The sequence below is a fragment of the Panthera tigris genome, chromosome B4 (assembly GCF_018350195.1).
Source record: "Panthera tigris isolate Pti1 chromosome B4, P.tigris_Pti1_mat1.1, whole genome shotgun sequence".
In the NCBI taxonomy this organism is placed as follows: domain Eukaryota; kingdom Metazoa; phylum Chordata; class Mammalia; order Carnivora; family Felidae; genus Panthera; species Panthera tigris.
The window spans coordinates 9,781,373-9,803,767 of NC_056666.1; the positions used below are offsets into that span (position 1 = coordinate 9,781,373).

General features: G+C 40.9%; 1 long non-coding RNA gene across 1 annotated transcript in view; it reads left to right on the forward strand.

Moving 5' to 3' along the window:
- LOC122240562 overlaps window positions 1-14,119 on the forward strand; it is a 67,776-nt gene extending 53,657 nt beyond the window's left edge. Inside the window, exons 2-3 of the long non-coding RNA XR_006220342.1 lie at window positions 10,611-10,742; window positions 14,027-14,119. This is a non-coding gene — a long non-coding RNA (uncharacterized LOC122240562). The remainder of the gene's footprint in view (window positions 1-10,610; window positions 10,743-14,026) is intronic.
- Window positions 14,120-22,395: the final 8,276 nt, after the last annotated feature.

Consider the following 22,395-nt stretch of genomic DNA (forward strand, 5'->3'; position numbering starts at 1 on the left):
ATTCCCTCACTGACAGGCAACTTCTAAGTGCAAGAAATTTTTTAATTGGAAAATACTGCTGTTCCATTTTGTCTATTTCCCACTCATTTATTTAATGCAAAAACAGCATCTTTGTCTTAGTGATGTTTCATTCCTGTTGTTTATTCTAAAATGAAATCTTAATCCTCTTTGTGACATCTTAACCCATTGTGGTTGCTATGGAAACAATTAGACTATCACACAGAAAGGATAATTACCTTTGGTTGGGTACCATCCAGACCACATAAGCTCTTTATTTATTTTTTTAAGAGGTGGCGGTGGGGGGCAGAATGATAGAGGGAGAGAGAATCTTAAGCAGGCTCCAAGCTCAGCACAGAGCCCAACACAGGGCTCGATCTTATGACCCTGGGATCGTGACCTGAGCTAAAATCAAGATTCAGATGCTCAACTGACTGAGCCACCCAGGTGCCCCCCCTATAAACTCTTAAAGACACTATTTAAGGAAAATGTTCCAATGAGATATAGATATAGAGATAGAGATAGAGATAGAGATAGAGATAGAGATAGAGATAGATATAGATATAGATATAGACATAGACTAGTCCCCCTTTTATCCATGGAGGATATATTCCGAGACTCCCAGTGGATGCCTGAAATGACGAAAAATACCAAACCCCATATATACTATGTTTTTTCATACACATACATACCTATGATAAAGTTTAATTTATAAACCAGGCACAGTAAGAGATCAAAACAGTAATAATAAGAACAATTTAAACAATATACTGTAATACAAGCTATGTGGTGTCTCCCTCACTCAAAATACCTAATTGTACTGTATTCATCTGTGTTATGAAGTGCATAATGATAAAATGCCCACGTGATGAGATGAAGCAAAGCGAATGATGTAGGCATTGTGATACAGCATTAGGCTACCAGTGACCTTCTGACCATATGTCAGAAGGAGGGTCATCTGCTTTAAGACCACCGTTGACCAGGGATAACCAAAACCCTGGAAAGCAAAATGGGGGCTCTGGGGGCCCACCGTAAGTGAAATGACTCCAGTTCAGCATCCTTCACCATCTTTGATAGTTCCAAGATGTGAAAGATAGAGGCAAACTTTTTCTCATATCCTTTTCCTTCTTCACACCAATGTGTTATACATGCATTTTTTAAAAATCCATTTGTTCTTAAGCGAATGTTTTCCAAATAAGTTGGTAAGACAGTTTTACAAATATCTGAAGCAGTGAAAATGATCCAAAAGTGCTCAAAGAAACTCTAAAATCTCAAGTCCATATAAAGAAGTACGAATGTTACTAACTCACTCTGCCACCTGTATCACGAGAAAAGCATTAGAAGTCACGATCACTTCTAAACACCTATTTTCTCTCCTATTGAGTTTTGAAAAGATCAGTGTTATTTTGCGTCTTAAATCATTCAGATGCATATAATTTCAGTGCCTGGAGATGTTAGGCAGAATTATTCACATTTGCAAAAACAAGGAGAAATCTTTTGGTCATAAATTAGCAGTAATAGTACATGCAATTTAGTACTTCTTTATATTAGTGCAGTTCCAAAGTGTCTAAAGAGTACTTTTACAGAGAAATTCCCTATGGTATCTACTGGTTCCCAATTAAGGAAAAGTTGACACCAGTGCTTGTATTGATCCTATGCCATCGCAGACATCTCTAGCATTTGTGTGACCCACCACTGTGGGTGTCACATACACCTCATCCCATCCAACCAAGCATGCCCCACCCTCTATGTCAATTACCAAAAGCCTGTGTGATGAAAAGACATTGCATATTCTTACTTCAAAATATGTATTTATATGTTTGCCTATTACACTAGAAAAATTGTTCTCTTTTTTCAGCAAGCACTTATTGAGTATCTAACATGAGTTGGGCCCTTTCCAATCTGACATTAAATTGGCCAATACTGCCATTAATTTTTCCCCCTCATGTTATGACTGCAGGATCAAGATTTTTTAAGTCACAGAGAGGCTCTGTGTGAAGAAGAGGAATCTTTTCCTGCCTACATCCACTCTCTACCTAAATTGAAAGCTAGTGAGCAACCTTCCCTGTTTCCATCTTGCCAACCTTTCCTGGCACATGGGGTTCACACATGAGGTTTTCAAAACAGCCCATGCATGGCCAGCCTTCCTGGACATCACCAGAACATCAAGGCTCAGAAAAGTCAACTCACAGACATGAATATTAGTTTATTCCTGTGGGAAAAGCTCCTTCCCTAAAAGGTATGCGGAAGGTTCTTGTTGTCAAATCCGTCAAAACTATGCCATGTAAAGCTATAGGGGGAAAAAACACCTCTGATAAAAACTGAAGAGACATTTGCAAAGAGGCCTGTTTCACGGACATGGCCTACTTGTGGTTCTTTTTCCCATCATCACTCAGCAAGCAAGAAGTTAGAGAACTAGAAATGGAAGTCATGTGTGCACAATAACATTCTATTGGTCAAAACTGCTGCTTCAGCACCTGGATTTCTCACTAAATTATTTTCCTTTCTTGGCCCCTATCTCATTTTATAGTTTTCAAGGCAATTTCCTAGTCCATGTGAATTTGTTCAGTCTCTTCTCCTGGATCCATGTAAACATTTTCACATGTCCCTCCAAAATTCTTCCCTTCGTCCGCACCCCTACGGAGCTCTCTTTGAAGTGGAGAACTTGGCAGATCCTTTCTCCGAAAAGCAGCAGGCTTCATCCTGGGGGTTTGAGATGTGTGTTGTGTTTAACCTCCTCCTAACTGGCCTGCTTGCCAATAGTTAGTATAATCTTAAACCAGTTCCATTTTCCTCCAGCGGATCCATCTATCCCCACATAGACCACCTACCTTCATTCTGCTTCACTACTTGTGGATATTTTTTTCTGCGGGTATCCCTCCGATGGAAGATGACCTCTCTAAAAAGACCATGGAACTAGCCCATCATCAGTACTCCCTATCTCTGAGCTTGATGTAGCTATCTTTGGGTAAGTTGCATACTCCCTGGTAATTTCGCAATTCTTCTGCACTTGAACAAGGCTGATCATCTGTTCTTCCCATCTATCATGTGCCATTAGGAGGGTCAGCCATTTTTTAATGTGGTCTGCATCATGTTGATATTCTTTCCTGCCTGTCATTTGGACTGGGTGACATAAGAGATGCAAACGAACATTCTAAAAGATAGTGTCCCTATTTTACATTTTTGCCTGATTAGTAATTCCCCAAACTGCTTGGCTGCTGTCTGTCTCATTTCTCATTTTAATTAGATGGCCAGTCCGGGGCGTGAATCCTTGAGTTGCCTAAATCTTCACCATTCATCTAAGGCAAATCAGCTGCCTTGCCTTTCACGGCTTTCATTCACTGTCTTATTTTTAAATCTTGCAGCAGGATTTCTTATTATGAAAACCGAATAGTCTGTATTCTTTGAGGGCAACAAGTAAATCTGCAGAAAACCAGGATAACAGAGAACGTGGACAATATTGACACAGTCTTTAAAAACCAGATGTTTAATGTTCAATTATGCATTTATTTGGCAAAATGTGCTATAGTCGCTCTCTTTGCGTATGGAGAATTTAAGAATTTCACTAGTGCTGGCAGCCTCTTGGAAAGAGGCTGTGTCAAATAAGGCTCAGCCAAAAAAGAGACCTAGATTTGGGATTGATTAGCCATCTGATAGAGTTCTAAATCAAAACTTTTTGAAGTGAATTATTTTAACTTTAGCTTCTGAATGAGGCTAGACGCCATAAATAAGTTCCAATGTGTATTGTTTTTTGTTTTTGTTTTTCAGTGTTTATTTATTTTTGAGACACAGAGAGAGGCAGAGCACGAGCTGGGAGGGGCAGAGAGAGAGCGAGACACAGAATCCGAAGCAGGCTCCAGGCTCTGAGCTGTCAGCACAGAGCCCGACGCAGGGCTCGAACTCACGAACCTTGTGATCATGAGCTGAGCCACAGTAGGACGCTTAACTAACTGAGCCACCCAGGCGCCCCTCCGATGCATGTTGTAAGAGAGAAGCCTCACTCTCCTTCCACCATCTCTGTGCTGAACACTGAACAGAGACCAGCAATCTCTGTGAGGTGGTTCCTTGATTTTCTTAAACCTGTTACTAAATCTCTTAGGCCTCAAAACTGGCGATTTGGATCATATGATGTTGGTCTTAGAGTTGCTGTTCTTAATAAGCATTAATAAAATAATTACATTACTAAATGATTACAATAATGATTTCAATATCTCAAGCGCAGCAAAGTGGATAACTGCCCTGTCACCACCTAGCCATGTCCCTTAGTAGGATTGTGAGCCTAACCTTGGCTCCGCAGTAGGGCCAGGTGCACAGTGAGAAACGTAAGACAAGTATGAGACGAATAGTAGGAGACAAGTCACGTTCCTGTCTAAGGGACAGCTGGATGGCATCGGAGTGCCACACCGCCAGAGAATACAATGCACCTTGCAGAAAGAGCTTAGAAACCATTTGTTGAACTTACAAAACGGTGATCTAGATTTTTTTTCAGGGATAGAATTCTTTCAGGGAGCTTTGGAAAAATAAGCTAAAGTAGTTGCTGGTGTTGCCCAACTAGGAGAAGATCCATCCTTTGGGAGCCTGGTGGACCTATAGATGGAGACTGTTCTAAGTTATCCCCAAACCACCCCGGAGTGATGGATCCTGTAGTCATGTCTATCCCTGCAACTACCCCTGAAGGGTCCACTATGTGCCACGCACTGTGCTAGGCATTGAATCAAACCCTGTAAATAAAATAGGTGGTATGGCCCTTGCTTTTCTGTGGCTTTCATCTAGTGAGAGAGACAAAGGAAAACCAAAAATAAGTGTATTTATAAATCATGGTCAGTGCAGTGAGGAAAATAAGAAAGGCACATTGATAGAGAGTGATGGGTGTTGTAGAAGGTGGGATATGTCCAGACCTGAAGTATAAGAAGAATACAGCTTTGTGAAGGGCCCCAGGGAAGGGGGAGACAGATCCAGAACAGAAAGGGACAGTGTACGTGGATTCCCTGAGGACGACAAACATCGGAATCGTCACAGAGCCTACGAGAGGACCTGTGTCAGGGGACAAATCAGGCAGTGACTTGTTAACCCTTAAAAGGAATCTGCGTTTGTATTTTATGAAAATGCTCGGTGCAGGGGCACCTCAGTGGCTCAGTCGGTTGAGTGTCCGACTTCAGCTCAGGTCATGATCTCATGGTTTGTGAGTTCAAGCCCCACACTGGGCTGTCACTTGCTGTCAGCACAGAGCCCACTTTGGATCCTCTGTCCCTCTCTCTCTCTCTCTCTCTCTCTCTGTCCCTCCCCTGCTCATGCCCTCTCTCTCAAAAGTGGATAAATATTTATTTTAAGAATATAAAAATAAAATAAAATGCTCAGTGCAAAAGGCTGCAAATGAATTTTTAAAAAATGTCAGTATGAAAGAGATCAGTGGTGAAGGTGGGACGACCGGAGAGAAGGGCTCACCGTGAGCTGGTGGTAGCTTGGGCCAGGGTACTTAGTGGCCGCAGCAACGACAGAAGATGGGTTGGAAGTGACGATTCTGTAGAGAAAGCGACAGAACTTGCTGCATGGGGTGAGGGAGACAAGCATGTCGGGGATGATTCCCAGCTTTCTGGTTTGACAAAACGTGTGAATCATGGCCCAGTTTGCTGAGATGGGGAAGAGGGAGAGAGAGACACAAAGGGTGTTATGTTTGGTTTATGAGAGATTCGTGGCAGTTATTAAGAGTTCAGCATATGGACATTGTTAAGTTTGAAGCACCTGTAAGATAAGCAAGCGAAATGTCCAACAGATTCTTGGATATTCTGTTTACAAGGATTTGGTGCCTATCTACTCTGTGTCATGCACTGTTCCATTATGAAAGAAGGTAAGTGATTCTGGATCTTTTGGGAAGTTTGGGCTGGATATAAAATCAGCTTGCAGCTGCTCTGAGGTCTGGCTTCCTTACAGAGGGCACGTTGCCTTCCACTGCCAGGAGACATGAGACACATCATGACAAGCTGACAGTTACTCAGTGCTCCCAAAGAAGGAAATGAATTACAGCTTCATGTACAATCCATCAAACTGTGGATTAAATGGCCCCCAAAGGACCGGAATCAGTCAACAATGTTTACTGACATTGTGTGCAGGGGCACCTGGGTGGCTCAGTTGGTTAGGCGTCTGACTTCGGCTCAAGTCATGACCTCGGGGTTTGTGGGCTTGAGCCCCACAACGGGCTCTGTGCTGACAGCTCGGAGCCTGGAGCCTGCTTCTCTCTGCCCCACCCCCACACACACCCTCTCTCCCTCTCTCTGTCTTTCTCAAAAATAAACAAACATTTTAAAAAATTTTTAATTAGTGTGAAAAGATTATTACCATTTATTTATAATAGCAAGATATTGATACAATCTACATGTCTAACACAGAAGAAAAGAAATGTTTATTCACCTAAAGGAATGTTAAGCAGTCATTGCAAATAATAGTTTTGAGGAATATTTAATGACATGACATAATATTTAAAATGTCTAAGTGAAAAATAGGCCACTAGGGCATACTGATAGGATGATCCTAGTTTTCTTTAAAGACTGAAAGTAATATATGCATTTAAAAAAAAAGACAAAGGAAATTAGTAAATAATATAAATTATGGCTATCAATAGGTGACATGATTTAAAGTGACTTTCATATTTTCTCTCTGCTTTTAAGTATTTGTAAATGTCTTATAGTGAGCCTCCCCTACAGTTCTAAATTAAAGATGGGGGTAATTCCCTACAAGAAAAGGCGGCCTGATAGGAGTGTTGGGGAATTAGGAAGGACATGTAGACATGACCCCTACCCCTCAGTTAAATGTATAAAATGGATCCATGAAAACCAGGGCCATTACTTTCTCTTAAGTCACTGAAAAGATCAGTATGTTTATTATTTATAGCCAGTGTATCCCATGGACAGGCTTGTGGGAAAAATGTGCAAGAGTGTGGAGAGATACTCCGAACAAAGGCGGGCAAACAAGACCAGGAAAATTGTTATTGTTAACTAACATTTATTGCACATTTATCAGACACTCAAGTATTTTACGTTTGAGGATGACAATTGCGGAATGTTAAATTTATACTGGATTAATTTGGGTTAAATACTATTTCTTTCCCTTTCAACCCTCTGGTATAAAATCAGAAATTGGGAAACTTTAATTACTAAACAAATACATCCATGCCAATATGTATGTGCCCATGTATGTGTGTTCCGTCTTCATATAACGTTAATTAAGTAAGATAAAGTTAAAATTTAATTAAAACTTTGTCACTAACTCTAGCCCCAGTGATAAGGTGAAAGAATATAATGGTTGTCACCTGTCTGTTGATTTATCATTAATTAAAGCTCAGCTGGTAAAGTCGTCCTTGAACTGAAGTGGGAGACACCGTTCAGATATAGTTGCCATGGGTGCGGATAGTGAGGTCCCCAGAGTCACCAAATCTGTTCCATTCTTATTCCAATTTAGATACTAGCATCTGTAAAATCCAAATCCCTTTGTTAAAGCAGATATAAAGACCTACAAAAATAACAAACGTCACTTCTCAAAATAATTGTTTCAGGATTTCAAAATGTTTTAGAGATGTCTAGAAATCCCTGAATATTCCTTACGCTCTTAAATAGAACCCAGTAGGCTTAAGATCCCATTGTGCTAACAATATCTCCTTCTCTGAGAAATACCGGAGGGTCGGTCTTGTGACAAATCTTTCCGTAATCTTGGTTTGGGGGTCTGTTATAAATCAGATCTTCGGGTAGCCCCTCCCCCTATCCTTTTGTTTAAAACTAAGTGTCACCACCGCCTTACAAACAATTGCATGAAATGGAGTGACTGTCTGCTGTGTTCATGAGGGTGTTTGCTTTAGAAAGCAAGGTTAGCGCACTCTTGTCTGGAGGTAGAGGAGAGTCAACGTTCTGAAAAGTACAAGAACAAAATCCCAAGTCAGCTATTGATCCACTTCTGAGGCAGAATGAAGTTTGCCTCGAGAGGAACAGAATTATAATGTAACTCCTTCAGGGCAAAATGGACCACCATCAACAAAGCCATTAGACACATCAGCCACTTTGTAATTCCATCCAGATGGTGCCTTTTGCCTTTTTTTCTTCGAAGGTTCCTTTGACTAGAGAGAGCTTCATGCTGATGAGGCAAAGCATTGTACTGCATCTTAACATTGATCAGTCAGATCACCTCGCCTTGGGGCTGTAGATTTCATGACTAAGCTTTATTAGTTATTACCCCCTGCTCCCAGAGGAGTAAGGTGAAAACAGAGATGAATGAGCACAAATCTTGTATTGGTTTTGGAAACAATAAGCTTACTATTCTGCTTTAATGAGTTTGACTTAAGTGTATTTGTGAAATATATCATATTTCCAGTTTGTGAGTGGAAATTTTTAAAAAATTGAGTGAGAAGTTAAATGCTCCGGTGTGGTTTCCAACACTAATGTATTCATTTGTTGCCAAACACGCCTGACCCCCTGTTGTTTGATTACAAAGTTTAAAATGCATTCCCAAGCCGAATAGGCCAATAACCTTTCTGCAAAAAGATGTGCGTGTAACAACAAATTATGACCTGCTTAGGTCACTGAATTGATGAAGGTGAGGTTTTACCTAGCCTACTGATGTGCTACCTGAAAACACACAAGCGGGTGCAGAGAAGTGTTTTCCCGCATTTACAACAGGGCACGCATCAAGTCCAAATCCTGGTCCCACTTGGCTTGTACTCCTCGTGGGAGAGAGTCTGTCCTGTAATCCAGCCCACGGATACTCTCCGAAGCTTTTCTGGCACTCTCAACAATTGCTTATCTATTCATCACATTGTGGAATATTCTTTGCACTCGAACATGTCACAAAGAACATGTGCACAGCAAGGGGTCTCAAATAAAGTTGGTTCTAGAAATATGACGTGGCAGGAGCGAGCTGCTTTGGTATTTCTTGATGTTTCAAGAGATTTCTGGACATCTAAAAGAATTTAGGCTATATAATTTACTGATATTACCCAAGGGGAAAAAGTGCTGGCAGCACAAATATTTCTACCATGATGGCATTAAAAATGAAATACTGAGGGGCTCCTGGGTGGCTCAGTCAGTATCACTATTAAGTATCTGGCTCTTGATTTTGGCTCAAGTCATGATCTCACACTTCATGGGTCCGAGCCCCCACATTGGGCTTTGTGCTAACAGCACAGAGCCTGCTTGGGATTCTGTCTCTCTGTCTCTCTGTCTCTCTGTCTCTCTGTCTCTCTCTGCCCCACCCCTGCTGGTGTGCTGTTTCTGTCTCTCTCAAAATAAATAGATAAACCTTGAAAGATGGGGGGGGGGGGGGGAATGAAATACCAAGTCTCAGAATTATTCTAGTGGTAATCCCTGACTCAGGAGAATCCTAGTTTACATATTCACAAACCAATATGTGAATATGTTTACATGTGTTTGAATTGTCCACAAACATTACATCATGTACCTAAAGCCAGTGATTTTCAACTGATGTGGCCCATTAGCGAGTGACATGAAATCAGTGTTATGGGTTATAACCTTCCCTTGTTTATTTTTCAACGAAAGATACTATTACGATAAAAAAATTCTGAGTGCATCTCATATTAAAAAGGCAAGTATGGGTTAGTGAAATGTTTGTTTCAGTCAGTGTGTATTTAGTGGGTTTATATATCGTGTCACAACGTGAAATAAAATTTAAAGCCAATATCGTAGGAGGTGTATGTTCTTTTATTAATAAAGGGTCACACTTTTTAATATTCTTTACTAAAAAAAGGATTCTAATTTCCAAAGCTCTGTGTGTGTACGTTTGCACACATAAGCAAAGGCCAGGAGAGTGGGTGGGTTTTTACCTATCCGTGTGTGGGGGGTGAGGGTAGGTGGGTGCTATGCGATTCTACAACAGAAAGAGTAATTCACACAAAAATAAACATTTTACCACAGAGTTCCACCATTTCTTCCAATCCTATCCACTTAGAGGTAGTAAAACACCCTGGTAATGTTATGGGAATTTGCTAACAAACAGCGCCTTCCGAAAAGCGAGCCCACTCCCCAAAATGAAATGTGGCCAACGATTGGAAAGCACACCACGTGACTGATTATAGCTTTTATTCCTGGGCAGCTGAACAAGAATAGCATTTTTCTTTCTTATATAAAGAAATTCGCAAGTCTTTTGGAAAGACTCCTAGGATGAGCGGTTGACTTTTGAAATTATAAATTCTTTGTGATATCCCTACCTTGGGGACATGGTCCCATGCCTCTGACTTCCCAAATTTAAAGTAAAGTTAACGTAATGGACTGTACAGAGAACACAGGGGCTCCCTGAGGTCATAGAAACAATTCCAGAGCAAAACTTAGGGCATCTAGGAAACAGACCACACTGCTTAACGCGGTTGCTTAATTTGTGTTTTCAATGTACATTTATAGGTAAGGGTTTATTGTAAACAGGATGTTCTCCGGATCAAATGCATGGATGTAATTAAATTGCTGCCTGTTGAGACATGTTTTATAGCTCTTATTAGAAGTAAATATAAATAAAGGTTGTTTGGAGATTTGTGCTTTCTTTTTAACATTTAACTTGGAAAACATTTTAAATTAACCATTTCAGTGATGAGGCAGTACTCTTACTCATGTTTCTTTAAGGTCCTAGAGGAAAACTGAAGACACAAGACCCGCTTCAAGAGAGAAACACGAGTACGCATAGTCACAAGGCAGTGGCTTCACAGAGAACTCTGCCGTCTCAGAATTTGACGATATAGGAGCGCCTGGTCTCAGGTCTATTTTTGTTGCTCATGGGTTTAAGTCCAGATTCTGTGGCTTCTTTTCTTACCCTTCAACCATCTTGCCAAACATAGTCTCCTGCCACATTCCAGCACAAGCCCTGTTTGCAGATTCGAATTCCACTTGTCTTTGAAGCCCCACACGAGTGTCTCTGTCATTCCCAAGCCTCTGCTGGTTCCCAAAGCCTTAAATTATGCCGTCCTGAGTTTCTGAACCACAAACCATCTGCTTCAATCAGTTCCCAATAAGACTTTACTTCATGTGTCGCGTTAGTTACTACGGTGTTTTAAAACTTAGATGATTTCTTTCCCTAAATAGATTATTTGCTTCCTGTGAACACAGACCATCTTCTCTGGGTTCAGAAATGACGTTAACCAGTCACTTCAAATTTATTTCAAGGTCATGTATACAAAAGACCAATACTAGGATGAAAACTTACAAGAGAAATGAAGAAAAAATCAGAAGCGATAAAATAGAGGTATAAAATCTCAAAATGTCATAAAAATCTTCATATTAGGACATGTGAAGAATTAGTAGGCAATTATCAGGTAATTAATACAACTACTGATCATTTTCAGCAGATATGTGAACTTGTAGCATGGATTTCGTCCGTATTCATGTTCATCTTCTATTGCACCCTCTTCCTAGTTACTAATTGTCCAATTATTCAGGTAATAATAGGTATTACTTAAGATGACTCTGGGTGAAAGTAACAGAAAACCCAATCAAATTGGCTTCGACGATAAGGGAATTAATTGGCTTAAATCACTGGAAATCCGGAGGTAGGATAGGCTTCATGATTTGCCTTAATCTCCTGGCACTGCTTCATTTTCCTGCAATTCATTTGGTTCTACCTTCTCGTGTCTGCTAGCTTTCTCCTCTGACTGGTCTTGAGATAGAGCAATAGTTCTACACCCAATGCACAGGACAAATTGGCTGAAGGGAAAAGAAAAGGAGACGTTTTTGGAACCTTTCCCAGGACAGCAGGAAAGAGCTCTCCTAAGATGGTCCTGCATGTGATGTCCATGAGCCATTGTGCCAAATTCCATCACGTGGCCCCTCCTACAAACTTAACCAGACCAGTCACACTCACTCTTGGAGCTGTAGGTTTCGACTCACCTCAGACACCTGAGTCTGGAAAGGAAGAAGGTACTCCAACAAATCTGGGGTTCTTTGGGGAAAAAGAAATGAGAGAAATGATGCTAGGTAGGAAACTGACAACAACCACTACGACAACTTTTCAAAGAAACCTTTCTTCCCCAGTAGAACCAAAGGCTCTAATGCTCATCTCTCTGTTGTTCAATATCAATGAGTGTTGGCTCAGTTAAATATAAAATGCTCCCTGGGCAAAGAGTCTATTTCCCACAATAATTTTACAGATATATTATTGGGAAAAGCTAGTAAATATTTACTTAAGAAGAGTCCCTTTCATATAACATCAAGAATAATTTTTTTCTCTGTATCCTGCATTCCTAAAATAGTGCCAGAAACCTGGTCATTCACCAAAAAATACTGATGCTGTTTCTTTCCACTTTTATGTAGTTTCTTTTGGAAAAGAAAGCTATACTTCTCAGGTCATTTAATATTTTGATGCAGAAGGTCTTTCGAAGGTGCTCAGTCTATATTTAAAAGTATTTAAGAAAATTTGGCTCATTTAAGAAAATTTAGCTCACTGATTACTGATGATGGTAGTTATCTCACTATTGCCATGATAGAGTTTGGTAGTAAGGAAATTTTGTTTTCATCATTTCACTCATAAGGAATACAATAAGAAAATACCTCTGCTCATAAGCTAATATCTAATAGACCCATTATGAGACATTTGGGATGGAGTCATTGTATTCGGGGTAGAGGGTTTTTTTTCCTCCTGAAAATAATAGTGCCCTCATAGTTTTCAGCTAGAAAATTTATTTTGACTTCTCCTAAAGTAATATTATATTAAATCTTGATTTATAAAATCCATATAATATCACATAGGTTTGTTTTATAATTGTTGAGTCATTTTTCACTGAACATCAGTGAAAAAGGTACCAATCTCAAAGGAAGTAGATTTCTATTGAATATCTCTCTATGATTTGTTAACTTTCAATGGCTCAGTGGTATTGATTCAATTACATTAACCGGTGGTAATAATGATACCTTTATTGATCCTTTCATTTTTTTCTTTTCTTGAACTACCACTTTCCCAAGATTCATTCATGATTGGTAATTTTCTGAGAATCATCATCCTAGAACAGCGTGAATATCAAGAACCTATAAATCAGACTGACTTAAAGAATCAGTAGTTTTGCTGGGGTGCCTAGGTGGTTCAGTCAGTTAAGTGTCAGACTTCAACTCAGGTCACGATCTTGTGGTTCATGGGTTCGAGCCCCACATTGGGTTCTCTTCTGTCAACACACAGCCCACTCTGGACCCTCTATCTCCCTCTCTCTTTCTGCACCTCCCCCACTTGTGTGCATGCTCTCTCTCTCTCTCTCTCTCTCTCTCTCAAAGATAAATAAAAACGTTTTAAAAAGATCAATAGTTCTGCTAGTCACTAGACAAAAGGTCAGCATCTGTAATAAAAAAAACTATGAATTCATTAAATTCAACAATGACAACAAATACACATGCAGATATGTATGTGGGTACCTATGTATTTGAAAGGCCATAAAACCAAATAGGCAAGTGGATGAAAAAGGAAAAGAAATGATTAAGAAGCATGAAAAGACATTCAACAGCCAAATACTAAAAGTACCAATGAAATTGACTATGAACTATCTTCTAAAAAAACATAAGAATAAAAAAAACCGTAAGAATAAGCTTGTTGTTAAATACATAGTTCGAAGGAATTGAATATACACCTATGATACAAAACCATAATATGTTATAGTAAATACTCCTCTCTGCATAGAGTGAAAGGAACGTAGAGAGAACTAGAAGGTAGAGTTCTCGCCCTTATTATCTTACCATTGAAGTTGTTAAAAAATGGTTACATTTTCCATCCTTTAAAACTTGTAAGGAATTCTTCAGTAATGAAGAAGCGAAGTTTGTAAACTAGGCCCCTTGTAAAACCAAATTGTTCTGAGCCCCAGGACTTTCTTTCCATTTATTGATGGGTTCAGATGCCTGCACTCTATCTACAGGTACCACAAATAAAGTGTTGTTAGCCGCTGAATGATATTGACAGAGCTATCAGCAATCTGCAGATTTTCATTGTGAACTGTGGCATCCTGAAATCAGTTGAAGCAGAAATAATATCTCTGTGTTGAAAGATTTCAAGTTCCTTTTATTGATAGGTGAAGTGCAAGACTGGATATGAGTGACTGAAGAATGCTTTGAGAGGGCAGAAATGACAGCTGGAGCACTGCCTACGATTGTGAAAGGGAAAACAAGAGGTAGGAAAAGAAACCAGCCATGCTCTGTGCTGTTTGGTATATTAAGCTTCAATTCACCTTAGGTTCTTTATCCAATTTTCATCAGGTTTACCTCTCTGCTTTATTCTCTTCTGAGCGCTGTAAGGAATTATCAGCACCACAACCCTTTGGCAACACTTAGTGGGAAGCCCTGGGAGGTCAGCAGTATGAGCTGGCGTAATGACATCTTCCTGCCTGGAGCAAAGATAGCATTCATCATCATTTAAGTAGACAGATGATGCTGCTGGACAGCACTTCAGCCGTGGATCACCTCAGTGTTCCATATGGAGCCAGCCCTTGTCCCTGTGTCTGTGTGGAGTAGGAAGCTCAAGGCTGGAGAGTGACACTCTTGCTAGAACTTCCAGGAAAATTAATGCACTAAATCAGTTGGTTAATTATCTGTATCATTGACCTCGGTGCCTTAATGGGAAAAGATAGTTCAGACGTTGCATGGTGATAAACAAAAAATTATAGTGCAAGCATCCATTGCATATTGACAGACTTGAGTGTCTTGACAATGTGGAAGGAAATCAGCCACCTGGTCCAAAATGAGTGCCTCTCTTTTTGTTTTCCTTTATTTTATGCATTTCTCTTTTTTTAATTTTTTTTAATGTTTATTTATTTTTGAGAGAGACAGAGACAGAATGTGAGTGGGTTAGGGGCAGAGAGAGAGGGAGACCCAGAATCTGAAGCAGGCTCCAGGCTCCGAGCCGTCGGCACAGAGCCCGACGCGGGGCTCGAACTTACAGAGCTGTGGGATCATGACCTGAGCCGAAGTCAGATGCTCAACTGACTGAGCCACCCAGGCGCCCTATTTTATGCATTTCTTATTCCCCCAACATGTGTGTCACTCAGTTTCCCTAAGATCAATGCCATGTGTCCTGTAAATTCATTTGTCTTTTGATTAAAGCTGCCTCTTTGAGCAAAGCTTCTCGGAGAGCTTTTTCTATCTCCTAACTGTCACACAGTCCTCTGAATGTTTTTAACCTTGTCAAAAGCCGGGGTTCTCCTTAGTTGACGTGGATCCTTGCTTCATGGTGATGTGAGACATTCAATCCTTGACTGCTTCCTAACACTGGTCTTGCCAGCCATCTCTGAGCCTGAGCACAACATACAGATTTCATCATTGAAGCTGAATCTCAAAGAATAATACTGCATGAAGTCAAGACGAAATAGGGCCACATAGATGGAGAAGCCAAGCCTCACACACCCATGCCACGTAAAGTGGGTGAATATTAGCTGAACTCAGTGACCTCAGTTAGCAGCCAACCACGACTCACACAGGGCCTCACCCCCAAGGTGAGCCACGTGGCCCCAGCCCTGCACAGGAGAATCACCATTGTCACGGAAAGTCCTTCCAGTGGCTTTAGAAATCTGAATGTTTATCTTCCCCTTCTCACCAAAAATTAGTATCAGTATGGGATGCCAGGTTTTTCCTGGCTGTATATGCCTTTGGAAAACCACAGAGAAGATAAATTATATTCTTGAAAAGAGAGTGCTTTTCCGAGTAGAAGTAGTAGCTAAATAGCCAGGTTTTTATCATTTTATCACAGTAATAAGACTGTTCCTACTCTTACTCTTTCTGCCCTGGTACATCCATCCAGACCTCCTCTTTACCTCCTCCCACAGTCCTCCTCTTTATCTCTGAGGACGGGGGATGCTGGGAGATATCTGCTTTTGCCCTTTGGATTCTCCACATGATCCAGACTGACGCTTGAATGGGGAGAGATTGTGCTACTGTCACTTGGTTTGGTATCTGATTGTATTAGGAGAGCCCATCATTTCATTGGTTCATCCATTCATTTACTCACGAAATCATTATTCATTTATTCATTAAGTGACTCATACCTTGTGTGAGCCCTGCATAAGTCACAAGATGCAAATAATTCAGATGGATAAAACTTACAGTCTGGTATGGGAGATGGGCATTACAGGTAATTACAAAAGCAGTAGAATTAAGGGTACCTCTGATTAGAGCCATAATGGAGAAGCACAAGGTGATTTAAGCACATGTACACCTAATCAGGGGCCTCAGGAAGATTTCCCAGGGGAAGTGACATGCAAGCTGAGTCCCGAAGGCTGTACAGAACTTGTCCAGGCAAAGGCAGTAAAAGGCCAAGAGTGTTTCTGGCAGAAAGAACAGTATCTGTAATATTGTCGAGGAGGAAAAGAACGCTCTGTGTGGGAGGAACTGAAAAAAAAAAAAACCTCTCAGCAGGGCACAGTGAATGAAAAAGATCGACAAGATAAGGCTAATGATGTTGGCAAAGGTCACATCATGCAAGGCTTTGTAGGGCTTGTTAAGGAGTTTGGATTTATCATACGGGCACTGGGAAGCCATAGAAGAATTTTAAGCTGGGTGGTAACATGATTTAATGGGCATTTTAAATGATCACTTGGTGCTTTATGGAGTATGGATTTGGGTGGTGGGAGTTTAGAAGCCTGCTGATCATCATTTTGGTCGATAATTCTTACAACATATTATGACACCTGAATTAAGTAACAATAGAAATGGAAAAACTAGAAAGCTGCAACAAATATCTGAGAACTAAAATTGATGCTTTTGGGGGAATGTGGGGGAAAGGGTATGGAATGTGGCTCCTGGGTTTTGACATAAGTGGTTGAATGGATGAAGGTGTCACTTGATAGTTTTTAGGAATATTTAAAGGAATAAATTTGAAGAAAAAGCCTATGTGTTAATTTTTTGACAGGTTAAATTACAGGTACCTATGTGAAATCAAAGTAGACCTGGTAATTAGGTAGTCAGAAAAGTTGTGATGGTTAATTTTATGTGTTGAACTGACTGGGCCTTGGGTCACCCAGATAGTTGCTCAAACGTTACTCTGAGTGTGTCGGTAGGGACGTCTTGTGGTTGAGATTAACATGTGAATCAGTAAATTGAGTCAAGCAGATTGCCTTCTCCAATCTGAACAGGCCTCATCTAGTTTGTGGAAGGTCTGATTAGAACAAACAGGCTGACCCTCCCATGCGTAAGAGGAATTCCTCCTGCCTGATGGTTTGAACTGGATCTCAGTCTTTTTCCTGACTTTGGACTTTAGAACCAAAACATCAAATCTTCTTGGCTCTGGAGCCTGTTGGCTTTCAGACTAGAATGTACACCATTGACTCTCCGTTTTTAGGCTTCACACTTGAACTGGAACACTTGAACATTGCTTCTCTTGGGTTCCAGCTTCCCAATGGCAGATGTGGCCTTCTCAGCCTCCATAATCACATGAGCCAATTACTTATAATACATTTCTTCCTGTGTGTGTGTGTGTGTGCACGCGCACACACGCACATGTGCATACACATATATCCTTTCAGTTCTGTGCCTCTGGAGAACTCTAATACAAAAGGCATCTGAATGGTGATATAAATTGAAAATTCTGAGCATATAGATGTTAAATGGAGCCATTGGAACTGATGAGACAGCCTGAAATTGGGAACAAGGGAGAAATTCTAAAACTGAGCCTTGAGGCATTTCAACATTAGAGGTTGGGTAGAGAAGAATGATCCAATAAGGACAAAGGAATGACCAAGGAGGTGGGAGGCAAAGTGGGAGCCATGGAAGTAGAAGGAGAATGCTTCAAGAACAGGCAGATGGGTATACCCTGTGGTGCATTTAAGGAGTGACTGGGCAGTGTTTGTTGAGTTGAGCAATACAAAAGTCGGTGCTTGTAACGGCATCTAATTGTGAATCATGCTGGCAGAAGTCAGATGGAAGTAATATGAAGCATGACTTAGAAGTGAGGAGATATAGATATTGATTAGGAAGTTCAACTGAGAATTGGTATAAGAGAAAAAAAGAGAGAACAGATTGTACCTACAGAGACCCTTGGAGTCCTGGAAGAAGAGTCACCCAAGCTAGATGTTTGCATTCAAACAAGTGCTTGGGAACGCAGACAACATTCTGGAATGTTCTGGGAAAGCTTAAACTCTAGCTTTGGAGGGGGAATATCTCATAAGGGTTCACAGCCTATATAAGATACACACCCTACGCCGGTGGGCTTTTACATGAGTACAACCACTTACCCTCTCAAACAAACAATTCCATAACGATAAAGCAAAGAAAGATTTGAAAAACAGCCATGTTTTTAGAGACGTCATTTCTAGTTAGTATTAGAACTTCAGATTACAAATTAGAACTTCATGTTAGAAGTCCTAGATTTAATCCAAGATTTTTTATATGAAATCTCTTCTTAATGTCTCTGAGCTTCACTCTTTAAAAAAAATATACCTGATGATACTCACCCTGTTGAACTCAGAGAGTAGCTGTGGGAATCTAATGAGATAATGCATGGGAAGGTGTGTTGGTACATTTAAAAATGCTGGCCAAACTTGTATTAATGGGGCACCTGCTTCTTTCCTGTGCAAATAAATCATTTGAGCAGTTCCAACCGTTTGCAAAAGCTTCTTAACCCCCCACTTACTCTGCACAAAAGCAGCCATATCCCTTGTAGTGAGCCTTGTGAAGTTGCTTATGAGATGTATTTGGTAATGGGCATAGAAATTAGATCTCAAAGAGTCTGAGTTTGTGATTATGAGAAGGAGGCCCCTCAGCTCACACCAACTGGCAGGCTTCCTAGGTCAAGAAAACTATCTCCAAAGGGTCTTAGAACTGAATAGCTCTTTTATAAGGAGTCTGTACCCTGAATACGAAAGAAGATGAAGAGGATCGTAGGGGAGGAAAAATAATTTTCCCTCTACCCTTCTAGGTCCTCGGCTGAGACTCCTCTGTAATAAAAAGACTGATGAACAGGAGAAAAACAAACAGAGGTTTAATAACGTGCGTACCTCCTGTATACATGGGAGAGACCCGGGAAAACTGAGGAGCTCTTCAAAATGGTCCAAGCCGTCACCTTAAACTCCATCTTTAGCTAGAAACAAAAGACAGATGTTGCAGTGGCCAGGCTGCTCACCAGGAGGTTACCAGGAAGTAACTAGTAACGAGAGTAATATAGAGATCTAAATCGTTGCCTTGTCAATTGAGAAGTTTCTAAAGACTTAGCCATCCTTCCCTTCCTAGTACACAGAGGGAGACAGCCTTCCAAACGGAGATTTCCCTTGTAAATCTAAATGCTTTTACGAAAGGGCGTATGCTTGGTTACTGTAACGTATACTTGGTTTTTAGAGCTTTCCTCGTGTGTGCTGTTTCTTAAAAACAATCAACTCCAAATAATCCTTATGCCAAAGAGGCATGTTTTGGGGTGACCAATTCTGCTCCCCTTCAGGTAGATAATGGCAGGTGAAACTGAAGTATATAAACCATGTCCCTTTTGCACGTACTTGTTGCAGTGGTGCGGCTATTCAAACCATGGAGCTATTTTAAATAGAATGAGGCATGAGCACGGGAACGGAGGGTCAGTGTATCTTCACCAGGCAAAAATATAAAATCCAGCTGGAAAAAGAATGGTAGACCCTGGGAAAGGAGGAGGACGATTAAAAATGTAAAACAGAAGGAGACTGTCTCCTATAATATTTATTTGTGACAGGTAAGTCAGTCCATCATATCACCTGAACCATGGAGAATTGTGCTATTGTATTAATTACTCTCTTTAGTGACTCTCTGAGCTTTGGACTATTTAAATTCCAGGATGAGAAAGCACTAATGGATATGGTATTGTAGATGTAATGAATTAGTATTTCACGCTGTGCTACTATCTGAAAGAGTGTTAAATGGTAACCCACAGCCTGGCATCGCCCCATGCTTTTAGTGTGCATTCAGCCATTCGTTCCTATTAGTAACAGAGCCACTCTAGGGTCATGTAAAAATTCAAAAGGGAAGAAAAGGAAAGTAGATGTCAGTGGGACACTTCGGGAAGATTAACATGTTTTGCTGTGAGGCTGTTTATGATACATTTTATTGTGTACATTGACAATAAAACCCCAATAGTTCATATTTGAAAGGGAAATCATATGTCCTTTAAAAATTACATACCACACCTGCTTTCAAACAGGAGTTTTTAAAAGGCATACCTCCCCAAAAAATTCCATTTGGCAAATTGGCACAGATCCCATAGCGTCCCATACTTAGCCATCTCCACCCACCTATCCTGGGCTTCCATATACATAACAGGGGTAAACAAAGAGGCTTATGGCAGGACATTTTGAGGCTCCAGCACAATCGCTCATTAAAACCTAATCAAACAGTAGAGGGGCACTACAGTGCACTGCATAAAGTGTCTTCTGAGAACAGTCAAGGCCAAGTTTTCCAAGAAGTGGAACAAGCCTGCAGATGAGTGTCTCTGGAGGGGTAGGCGCCAGGCCAGGTGTTAATGTCAGAAAAAAGCCCAAATGAAATAATCCCCTTCTTTACATGTCTCACAATCTTACTTTCCACTCTCCCTAATGTCTTTTTAATAATATTATAAATCCTCATGCCAATATTTCAAAACGTCTTGAATTGGAAAACAGTCAAGAAGAAAAAAGGTCCCTCTCCCACTTTCCAGGCACATCTCCCCCTCCCGCACTGCCCTGCCACGCATCTGCTTCTAGATCCTTTGTACAAACTCACTCTGCTTCATATCTCTGCATTTTTATTTCAGTTCAGCCTTGGCTAGTCTTCCCAGAAAGCAAAGCCTGAGGCAAAAGCTTATGTGTAGTATTTTGTTAGAGAGTACAAATCCCCAGGAAAGTGGGATTAAGGGGAAAAGGGGAATAAGAGGGAGATGTGAGACCCAGTATAGGGTAGGTTATCATTACCAAGCTGGCCACTTTGGTATTGAGTGTCACTGGTTGCTTGATCTTGTAGGACTGATGTCCAAGGAGCCATGTGAACACGTCTAACTTCAGACCATGTGTCTGCGGAAAGAGAAAGGAAGATGTTATCTGCCAGCTCCTGTCTCTCACTGGTCAAGTTTCACTTCATGGGATAACTGCCCCATACATCTGAGTTGCACAAGGGTGGCAGTGAGCAAGTTTCAAGGCCTCTCTTGCTTCAGTTCTTATAAAAATAGAAGGCCCAGGGCATGATGGCAGGAATGCTTGGTTCAATGACAAAAGCTGTTCTTGGGTGCAATCTGTAGGAAACTGACCAGAATCCAAGCAGGTATCTGGCTGGTTATACAGCAGTGGCCAGGCCAGAGCCAGTGGCCTAAGGCCCCAGAGATAGATGAGTTTATCAGACTTATCCATCCCCTTGCCTTGTATTGGCTCCCCTGTTATAATTTGGGCTTCATTGCTGTAAGAACAAGATGCCCTGAGAGGGGGCATACAACCAGTCTCAGAGTCTTCTTCAAGGTGGCAGCAAGTCCTAGTCTCTAAGAAGAACGAGAAGCTAGAAGGTGGGTGAAGGAACTACAACCCCATTCTTGCTCTTGGTCTTGAAGCCATGACTGATCATTCCCCACCTCCCATTCTGGATTTCACTTATGCTCAATAAAGTGACAGGAGGTGACCATTCTGTTGGACTTATGTTTAACCTCCATCCTTGGCACAATGACCACACTGTTCATGGGCCCACTACACCTGCACTAGGGCTGCCAAAGATGGAAAGGCTAGGTGACAAGCACAGAATGAGTCATCCTACCCCCTAGTTTTTAAAATCCTCTAATTCAGTCGATGTTCTCCCTTGAGCATTACCATGAGACACAAAGACCTGCATGCTTTGTGCCACCTCACAGATGCCCACCCACATATATCTTCCCCACACTACTTTGTCCCTGATCTTCCAATGTTTTTCTTCTAAGTCTCTGAACAACCAATCACTTTGTTCACCATTCACAAGGGTCCATATATATATATATATATATATATACACACACACACACACACACACACACACACACACACATATCTTAGACCACTTCTCTCTCACTACAATGGGAATAGCTAAATTTACTGCCAGAAGTTTTGCACAGTGAGCATATTTAACTTCATCACTGTCTTTTGGGGCTATGTTTGAATGGGTCTAAAATGTAGCACTAGTCCAATTTATACTAGTATCAATATATTATACTGACCTATCAATGAGCTGTAAACCAACCCCAACACATTCAACTGATTGTAAGAAACCCTACTACTCCCACCATGATGCTATATGTGTGAGTTGAAGGACACGTATTAGCCCTTTAGAAGTGGATGCCAAGGTAGATTGAGCCACCTCTTCGTGTAATTTATTCGTATCCTCTGGATCTCTTAGGGCTGATTCCAAACTAAGAGTTTCCAAAATGCTATCCTTAGGGTGTATTTTCAAGGGCCACACAGGGTACCAACTGGCTTATCCTGGGTCCCCCAGAGAGCAGAGGCTAGGA